Below are 9,984 nucleotides of genomic sequence, written 5' to 3' on the forward strand. Positions count from 1 at the left end.
GAATGCAGAGATGATGACAGTCTGAGATATCACTTAACAAAGTAGAGCCAACACAAGTTGGACAATGAGGGGGATGGTAGAGAATAAATGAGGAAAGGGAAGAGTCTAAAATGAGTGGGTGATTGTGCCGTGGCCTGAGGCAGAAAATACAGCAAACCAATGGATTTGGAGTGAGATAAAGAGCTACACTTGGGTCTGTTGGGTTTGAGGTGCCTGGGGACCTTAGGCAAAAATATCCAATAGATAAATGGATACAGGTCTGGAACCTTGAAGAGTGATGTCAGTTGAGAGTACAAATTTGGGAGTCATAGCACATAATTTAATTGTGTTGATAAGGAACACCATGGAGGGAGTACAGAGAACAGAGGAGGTAGCTCTAGGGAAGAGTGAGGTGAATAAAGGGGGAGGTGACTAAAGATGCTAAGAGCAAGGAGGAAACAGGAGAGTTAACTTAGGGTAACCAAGGGAAGAGAATTTCAAAAACAGATAGACATTGCCAGAGATGACAAATTTCCGGTGAGATTAAAGACAGTGCTTTTTGGGTTGCTACTAATTAAGATCTTCTATGATCTTAATGAAGCATTTTTGGTGGAGTAGTTCAAGTGAAAGACAAGGAGTTTTGGAAGTGATGACAATAACTTGAGGAAAGACAAGGAGTTTTGGAAGTTGAATCAGTGAATGTGGATTACTCTCTCAGGAAGCATAACTAGATGGGCATATGGGCACTTTTATATCTCCAGGATTCTGCTTCCATGCCTACTAAAAAAGGGGAGAAATGATGCCTGTTTAGCAGTGGTATCATGAGGATTAAAATCTATCATTAATGAAATGTACTTGTGTCCTTGCACCGAATCAGAATTGGTTGTTGCTAGTCACCGTGATTTCATTTTCATAATGTCTTAATCACCAAAGTCAGGTGAGTAATGAAGCATAGAGTTCATTGGCTCTACATTTCCATAGCTTAAGTCCCTTGACTGTTTATTGAGTTGTTTGACCTCAGAAATTATTAATATATTATTATGTCCATATCAGCATTTGTTCTAAGGACAGTTTAAGGCTGGTCTGGGGATAAATGAAGTTAAAGCAGAATATTTTTTCTTTCACCCCACCTTCCAAACTGAAGAAATGGCCTCAAATGGAGATTCCAGGAGCCAATGTCACTTGCTTTGAGGATCAGTGTGATGCACTGAGAATTCCTGTTGTGAATTAGTTCAATATCCAAACATTTCTTCAGATTCAACTCTTGGCATCTCTGGCCACTTTTCACATTTGAAGGAAAATTTTCAAAAGACCAGATGAGTCTGTGTTTAAATGAAGTCATATAGCAGTGGATGTGACATAACAATTGTTGCCAACTCATAGGGAAACAGGCAAAAGCACAAAAGTTCACATTGAAGGTGCAGAAAGCAGGGGACTATCTTGAGTTATTCTATTCAAATCCAAGATTCAAAGTTCCTGGACTTCCCAAGAAGGCAGTCATAGAGACCACAACCCAGGGCTCATCTCTCAAACTACCAAGAACTCTGCAGGTGAGAACGTGCGATCTCATCTCTTCCAGAGAGTTCAACAGAAACACTCTGCAGTTCATCCATTTCTGATCTAAAAGTAGGGTTTCTGGTAGCCATCAGAAAACAAGGAAAACAAAACCAAAAACAGATTAATCAAGGAAACAGAAAACACATCATCCTTTCAGATAATTTTTTTTTCATAAATACACCCTTAGTTTAGCCTAGTCAGTGGAAATTTCTGAAGTGTGTATGTGTCTGTATGAACACAGTGTATTTTAAACTTTTTGGAGCTTATCCAGATATTTCAAATACTAATCCTAGCAGAATTTCCCTTTAAGGATGTCCTGCAGAGAATTTGTTATTCATAATTTTAAGTAAAAATTGACAAGGAGTGCTTTTTCAGACCAGTAGAAGTCAGCTATGTGCACATTACAAGACTTAGAGGAAACACAGGGACCCAACTATTTTCTTCTACAAAGTTGAAAAAGCTGCAGTTGGGAGGGATCCTCAGATAGTGCTGGTGGACCATTTCATTCTCTTTGGAGTTGACATACGCATATGTTGGAAGAAAAATAATCACATATTCTTTCATACTGTATAAATCACAGGAAGAAGAGGCTTTACAAAAAAGTGAGTTTTTCCCTTGCTAATGTATCCTTTGTGTTTGATAATATGTGTTTTATGGTATTTTGATGCCTTTGATTTTTTTTTAAGGACAAGAGGTTCTTTCTAGTGACTGCTTGGAAGAGTACTTTTGCTTGGCAAGTAAGTTGATAGCTTGAAATTTCTTAGCCATTTGAGCTGATGGTTTTAAAAACCATTTAAGCTAACTGTTATTGAATTTTATATGTTGAGCTTTTCTGATTTCTCATTTTGATGACATGTGTGGAGGCAACATAGTGGCCAGATAACGCTTTAGAATTGCCTCCTGAGATTTTGTAATAGTCTTAAGACACAGGGCACAGATTCATTGTTGTAAAAAAGATGGAAAATGGAATTTTGGAATTTTATTTGGTTTAATTTATTTGAATGAATAACATTATCACTTAGAGTATTTTATGACAGATTTTAAGAAAAAGGAGTCAATGAGATGTCTGCTATTTTCAGAAAAAATCTGGCTACTTTCCAGAAGCAGGCATACAATAATTCATAATCTAGGTTTCCTAAAATTGAATTAAAATGTCTGTGTGTCCAGCCTACATGGATATACAATATACTACAGCAATCTAAAGCGTTACTTATTGAAGCAAAAAGCATGCATTCCATATGTGCTAATGCTATTTTCTCTCACTATTTTTTTCATACTATCTTTGGTGTATGTTATCCATTTGAAAACCAAATACACCTCCTCAGCTGTCATTTTCGACTTCAGAAATGTGGGAACTAAAAAAGAATAGTTAACAAACTGTGTGATTCTTATACATAAAATGTAAGAAAATCCTGAAGTCATTGTAGCCATCATTTCACATCCACAATACTGTCGTGTGTAAATGCTAGCATTTTTATTAGCAAAGTATATGGATTAAAATTTAACACAATTATTACAAACATATGTATCATAGAAGATATTTCTTAACATATGTGTTGTGATATATGCCTAAAACTATAATCCAAATTGCTTGATGGCAAAGGTAAACTCTGATGTCTGTTTTCTACACTTGTTCTATTTATTCATTAGTTGCCAATTCTGGGACTGTTCTACCTAAACAAGAGTAGCAGATTTGTGTTTTAATGTAACACCACCTCACTGACAAGCTTACCTCTTACTTTTATTATACTTGCCAACAACATTTTGAGTAAAGCTGGATTAATTTGGGTGTCTACAGCAAGCCTAGAAACTTTTCTACTACAGTACTGTAAAGTGTTTATCTAGAACATTTTAGAGAAGCTTTGATTTTTTAAAAATATTTTTCAATCTAGAAAACACGATCTCTTTAGAAACAAAAACCAAATGCTTGAGTTCACACAGGAAGTTCTGAATCAGATGTGAGTTAAACAAACTTGCATTTCTGTGTTCTTGTAATTGTCTTTTTCCTCTCTGACTGTCATCGTTTTTCCTGGTTACCTTTGGGTCCCTGGAAGGGGTTATAAAGAGAAAGAAGAGGAGGAGGACTTCTCTCTGCCAAAACACCTCNTTACAAACATATGTATCATAGAAGATATTTCTTAACATATGTGTTGTGATATATGCCTAAAGCTATAATCCAAATTGCTTGATGGCAAAGGTAAACTCTGATGTCTGTTTTCTACACTTGTTCTATTTATTCCCATGTCACCATTAGTTGCCAATTCTGGGACTGTTCTACCTAAACAAGAGTAGCAGATTTGTGTTTTAATGTAACACCACCTCACTGACAAGCTTGCCTCTTACTTTTATTATACTTGCCAACAACATTTTGAGTAAAGCTGGATTAATTTGGGTGTCTACGGCAAGCCTAGAAACTTTTCTACTACAGTACTGTAAAGTGTTTATCTAGAACATTTTAGAGAAGCTTTGATTTTTTAAAAATATTTTTCAATCTAGAAAACACGATCTCTTTAGAAACAAAAACCAAATGCTTGAGTTTACACAGGAAGTTCTGAATCAGACGTGAGTTAAACAAACTTGCATTTCTGTGTTCTTGTAATTGTCTTTTTCCTCTCTGACTGTCATCGTTTTTCTTGGTTACCTTTTGGTACCCTGGAAGGGGTTATAAAGAGAAAGAAGAGGAGGAGGACTTCTCTCTGCCAAAACACCTCAGATACCCACAAAATGATCAACTTAAGCATTTATCTATCTCTACATCAGACTACTTTGTGATCACAGAAGCCCTTAAGAATCTGGTAGGATCAATGGGCCCTTTTTTCAGGAAATGAAACAAACCAAACCAGTGATGGGAAATCAAGGGCAAGCCAGTTAAAAATTTTGACATAGGCTTTGCCTTGGGAGCCCTTCCAAACTGTCCAAGTAATTTATACGGATTCCCTCCCCCATCTCTTTGGCCCTGCCTGAATAGCTCTGGCTGGCTGTTCCGCAGCCATCGCCGACTTTATCATTGTGATCTAAAAGTAAATTCACCATTTCCCTCTCCTGCTCTCCACCTTACTTCCTGTTGTGATTAGTTCAATATCCAAACACCATACATTGCTGTCATCCAATAAATGACACCACGATCCAACCAGTTGCTCGAGCCAGAAACTGGGGATGAACCAACTCCTACCCATCTCTCAGTTCATATCCTCAAAGAATCTCCAAGTTCTGTCAATGGTACCTCTTAGATTCACCGTCTCTCAGTTCCTATCCTCAAAGAATCTCCAAGTTCTGTCAATGGTACCTCTTAGATTCACCATCTCTCAGTTCATATCCTCAAAGAATCTCCAAGTTCTGTCAATGGTACCTCTTAGATTCATCATCTCTCAGTTCATATCCTCAAAGAATCTCCAAGTTCTGTCAATGGTACCTCTTAGATTCACCTACTTCCTTCCTTTATTACTACCACCACCCTATTTCACTCTGTCACCTTCTTTCACTCGGCTAACAATAGCTCTTTAACTGGCCCGCCTGCCTCTAGAGTCATCCTCTTCCACTGAAGCAAGAGTGATTGAACTAAACCAATTAGCTGAAAAACAAATTTGACTTTGCCAGTTCTTTACTCCAAACCTTTCCCTGATTCCACTTGCCTTAAGATAATGCCCAGCTTCCTTCTCAGGGAATTTCTTCTCAGAGAAGCAGTATAGATTACAGCAAATCTCCTCAAACTCAAAGGTGCTCAGAACCACTCCAGGATTTGTGTTAAAGTGCAGATTCTGGTTCTGTAGGTGTGGGTTGATGCTTGAGTTATTGCATTTCTAGCAAGCTCCCAGGTGATGCTGATACTACTGGTCCATGGACCACCCTGTGGAGCCAGGATCTGAATGTGCTTCTTCGTGCCAGGCTGACTAGAGCATCAACCCTACTTATGCCACTGGCTCCTTCTGTGAACTTAGAGAAGTCATGTAGTCTCTAGGTGTCTCATTTCTTTTGTCTGTAAGTGGAGATCATAATTGTATTAGTCTGTTTTGTGTTGCTATAACAGAAATACCTGAGACTGGGTAATGTATAAAGAACAGAGGTTTATTTAGCTTACAATTCTGGGACAGCTGCGTCTGGCACGGGCTTCCTTCTGCTTCTACTCATGGCGGAAAGTGGCAGGCTGCCGGCGGGTACAAACAGATCACATGGCGAGAGGAAGCAAGAGAGAGTGAGGGGGGAAGCACCAGGGTCTTTTTAAACAACCAGCTCTCACGGGAGCTAATAGAGTAAGATTTCACTCATTAATTCCCCCACCTAGGGAGAGCATTAATACACTCAGGAGGGATCCACTCCCATGACTCAATCAGTTTCCAACACTGCCACATTGGAGATCAGATTTTCACATGAGTTTTGGTAGGGACAACACATCCAAACTCTATCAATAATGGTGACTTTTTTCTTAGGTTCGATGTGGGAAATAAATGTGTTAATATATTAAAATTACTTGCAGCAATGCTTGGCACAGTGTTATTTAAGTGCTAGTTACTGTTATTACAAGTGAAGACTGAATAATTTAGCTCTACATTCTTCTCCAAATCAATTTTTACTATGCACTGACACACACACACTCTACTGCTCAGCCACACTGAATGACCTTCAGCATATTAAGAACAAGGCAAATGCCTCTCTTCTGACAGGCATCCCTAGGTACTCTTCTGCAAAGCACCCTGCCTCAACCACATAACACCTCAACCACTCTCATCTTTCAGGTCTCAGCTCAGGTGCCTCATCCCCTGGGAAGTAATGACTGACCACCCTCCATCCACGTCTACATCTGGTTCCAATTACGTGTATTCTCATACTACCGATGCGCCCTCATGGGCACACATTATAATCTCAAGTATTTATCTGGACCTCCTATAAGACTATATGCTCCATTAGAGCAAGGGTCTGTGACGATCACCACTGAATTTCTGGCATACTCCTACATACTCCTTTGTAGGTTGCAGGTAATCAGTAAAAAAATGAATGCATTTTATAGACACATTTCCAAAGATCTTTAAAATGAGAAACAGAGACAGGAAACAGAAAGCTTTAAGATCTGGTTTGAGAAAAGAGAAATACTGGTTATAAAAGGATGAGCTTTTCTGCAAATGCTGCCTCTGGATTGAATTGTGAACTCACTGGAAAGGAAATACCTAACAAGTACACACACACACACACACAGAGAGAGAGAGAGAGAGAGAGAGAGAGTGTCCGGCCTGTGCATTGGCAATTCCCAGCAAAGGGAGAAAACATGGGATCCACTTGGCAGTGCTTCTTTGCCCTGTTACTTATCAGCTAAGTCACTCAAGTGGAATAGAATGAGTGAGCCAAGGAAAGGACATTTTATGGGCCGGCCCGGTGGCGCACTGGAGAGTGCGCCACTTGGGAGCGTGGCGGCGCTCCCGCCGAGGGTTCGGATCCCATGTGGAGACCGGTTCCTGCTCACTGGCTGAGCGCGGTGCAGACGCAACACCGAGGGTTGTGATCCCGTTGCCAGTTCCCGGTACGGGCGTGACACCGAGGGTTGCGATCCCATTACCGGTCAGTAAAAAAAGACAAAAAGGAAAAAAAAAAAAAAAAAAAGAAAGGACATTTTATTCTCAACACTTTCAAAGAGAAATCCCTTTAAAAGGCAACCATAGAAACCTGTGGGAATGAGAGGTTCTCTCAAATGATCGTTCATTCAAAAACTCATTCTTGGTCTGTTTTAAACTTAAATAATCAATGAAAATTGTTGTCATAAAAAGTAAGAGAGATTTTTATGAATATGTCATCCATCTACCTTCACAGAGTGGTCTTCAATTGGCCGAAAAGAAAACAGTGGAATAAATATATTCACAGCAATGTGTAGTTGAGTTTTCAAAGCTCTGACATATAAAAATAGTTTTATATATGACCCTCTATTATCCAAGTGTGGACGAATGCTGCCCTCCGCTGTGGCCCCTGAAGCAATTCCAGCAGTACTTCCCAACTGGAGTCCACACCCCTTGCAATGCTACTTCACAGCTGTGTGGACAGCCCTCTGCTTAGGAACTTACCTCACCTTTCCTTTGAGACTGCCTTTTATTCAACCTTCAAGGCACAGCTCCAGAAGAAGCTCTACCTAAAGTTTTCTAGAAATTTCCTGAAATTCCAAGAGCACCCTGTGCACACCTCCAAGTATTTCCACATGACCTCTCTCCCTCCTTCTCTCACTTCCTTCCATCCATAAACATTTAGTGAGTGCTCAGTATGTGCTGGTAATACGCTAGACATCAGGAATCTGGTGAAGAACATAGTATCAGCCCTGCATTTTCTACTGAGCAAGAAAGACAGTTAACTAGAGATGAAGTGTACTGTGTGTAGTAAAGTATCAAAAGCTATGAACACATGCAGCCAGGGTCCTAATCTGGTAGAAGAGTAACGGAGTAAAGAAATTATGTGTGTCTTTTCTCCCATGCCAGCACATAAGCCTTTCACCAGTAGAGACATGGTCTTACCTTCACTGCCAAGCACCATGATGGCCCAAAGTTGGCACTCAAAAGGTTTTCACAGAAACTACAGAACTGAGGTACATATGTTCAGAGAGCTGCTTGATACTGTCGGGTTTAAAGTGAAAGAGACAGACAGGCAGATGCCAGACTGTGAAAGGTCTCCAATGCCATGCTAAGGAGCTTGGATTATGAAGGTCACTGAAAGGGGGTGATTCGAAGACAAGTCATTTAAAGACTCTTTATTTATCAAAAGGGAAGGGAATGGTTGTTTAACCTTAAAACTTTTAGATTATATGGCCAAACATGAGACTTCTTTCTTCTTGCATTCATTCAACACATATTTGCACCAGGCTCTCTTTTAAATGCCGGGGACACAGCCCTGAACGGGACAGGAAAGGTCTCTGCTCTGTTGGATACACTGGCGTGTCTTAAGAATTCACACATGGAGTGATGTTTAGGATAAAAACTAAAATAACACTCAATTGTTACCAATATTTATCAACTAATACCATGAACATTTGGTTTCCAAAGGAATGGAAACACATTCCCCCTCCCCTTCCTTATACACAGAATTAGCATAAAAACCTGAGATCGACATATTGTGTTTCCAAAGCTGTAAACATACATCTGCTGAGTGAAGGCTGCAAGTACTTTGGCTACAAATACTTTCCTCTGACAGATGCTGAGAACCAACTTAGCCTAAATCTCTGACACTAAAAGCAGCTAAAAATTAAATTAAACTTGGCTTTAAATATCGAATGATCACCCCCTATCACCACTATCACCAACAAATTTTAAACAAAGAGTAGCTTGTAATTACTTATCAGTGTTATCACCAAAGTGCTACCTTGTGTCTTTTAAAATCATATTCTGCTAGGAGGTAGATTATTTTGCTTCAGGCATAAATACTGGAAAAAACTAGTTAACACCAACTCCTACTCCCCAACCCCAACCCAAACATCCTCCCCCCCACACTGCCCCCCCCACAAGTATTCACATATTCACAAACACCCCTGCCACACACATACACACATCACTACCTCGGTTTTTTAGGTGAGGATCCAGAAAATAAAGCCAAATGTGGTTCTGGGCTATTCTTTCCAACCTTCATAGTAATGTGGTAATAACTGTAGTAAACAAAAACAAAAAGAAGTTGAGTTGCCTTGAATGTAGGAGGGGACGTGTACTTTCTTTTGAAGATAATTGTTTAATTTTGTACAGCTAGAGGCAGCTTGGCTTCAGGCATGGAATGAGCCTCTTTGTCCATGCATATGAAGCTGTTACCTGCTCAGCAACTAAAACCTGGAGTGACAGATGCGGATAAGAAGAGGGTTTTCATTGTTTTCTATGTTTGAAAAATCACAGGAGTAACCAGTCATTTCAAACAAGCATTTTCCCCATTTCTATATGGAAAAACAAAACAAATAGCTTCTTTTAGGAGCCTGGAAACATGCATTCTGGTTGAAGATTCTTACTAACTACTTTGTCAGCTTTAAAAAAAAAAAAGTCAGTTTGCCTCTCTAAATTCAGTTTTTTCACTTGGTAAGAGAAGAACAAACAACAGAATTTCAAATTCCCTCCCAGCTCCTAGATTTAGCTCATCTGTGAAAACGGGCTTGGATCAGAAGTGTGCTATTATAGGGAAGGAAAATTAACGAAATGACTGCGGCACTCAGAGGCTTTATCTCTAAATATCTTACATCGTATTAATGGGACACTCCTTTTTCCTGAGTTTCCCTACCATTCTTCTCTCTGCTCTTTTCCTCCTTTCTCTTTCTCCTTATTTCTCCTCCTCCTCCTTGTTCTAATGTTTGAAATTAATTTTTAGTGAACTATTACAGAAAATGCAAGTTGGTTGTAAAACTAATTTATTGCAGGGTAGAAGTTAATTCTTTCCTTCTTCTTGAGAGCACAGGATCATACAGAACACAGCTGAGAAACAAGTTGTGCAAAATGACCTAAGTGG

The 9,984-nt window shown here is 39.5% G+C and overlaps 1 protein-coding gene across 2 annotated transcripts in view; it reads left to right on the forward strand.

Annotated features, from left to right (window-relative positions):
• Positions 1-1,383: 1,383 nt before the first annotated feature.
• Positions 1,384-9,984, forward strand: part of FHL5 (four and a half LIM domains 5) — a 36,301-nt gene continuing 27,700 nt past the window's right edge. The window contains exons 1-2 of one of the 2 annotated variants that reach the window (XM_008577722.1): positions 1,384-1,529; positions 1,912-2,138. The gene's annotated coding sequence lies outside the window, so the exon portion shown is untranslated. The remainder of the gene's footprint in view (positions 1,530-1,911; positions 2,139-9,984) is intronic. The other variant, XM_008577723.1, reaches the window with a different exon arrangement.

Source organism: Galeopterus variegatus, unplaced genomic scaffold (assembly GCF_000696425.1).
Source record: "Galeopterus variegatus unplaced genomic scaffold, G_variegatus-3.0.2 Scaffold1570, whole genome shotgun sequence".
Lineage (NCBI taxonomy): Eukaryota > Metazoa > Chordata > Mammalia > Dermoptera > Cynocephalidae > Galeopterus > Galeopterus variegatus.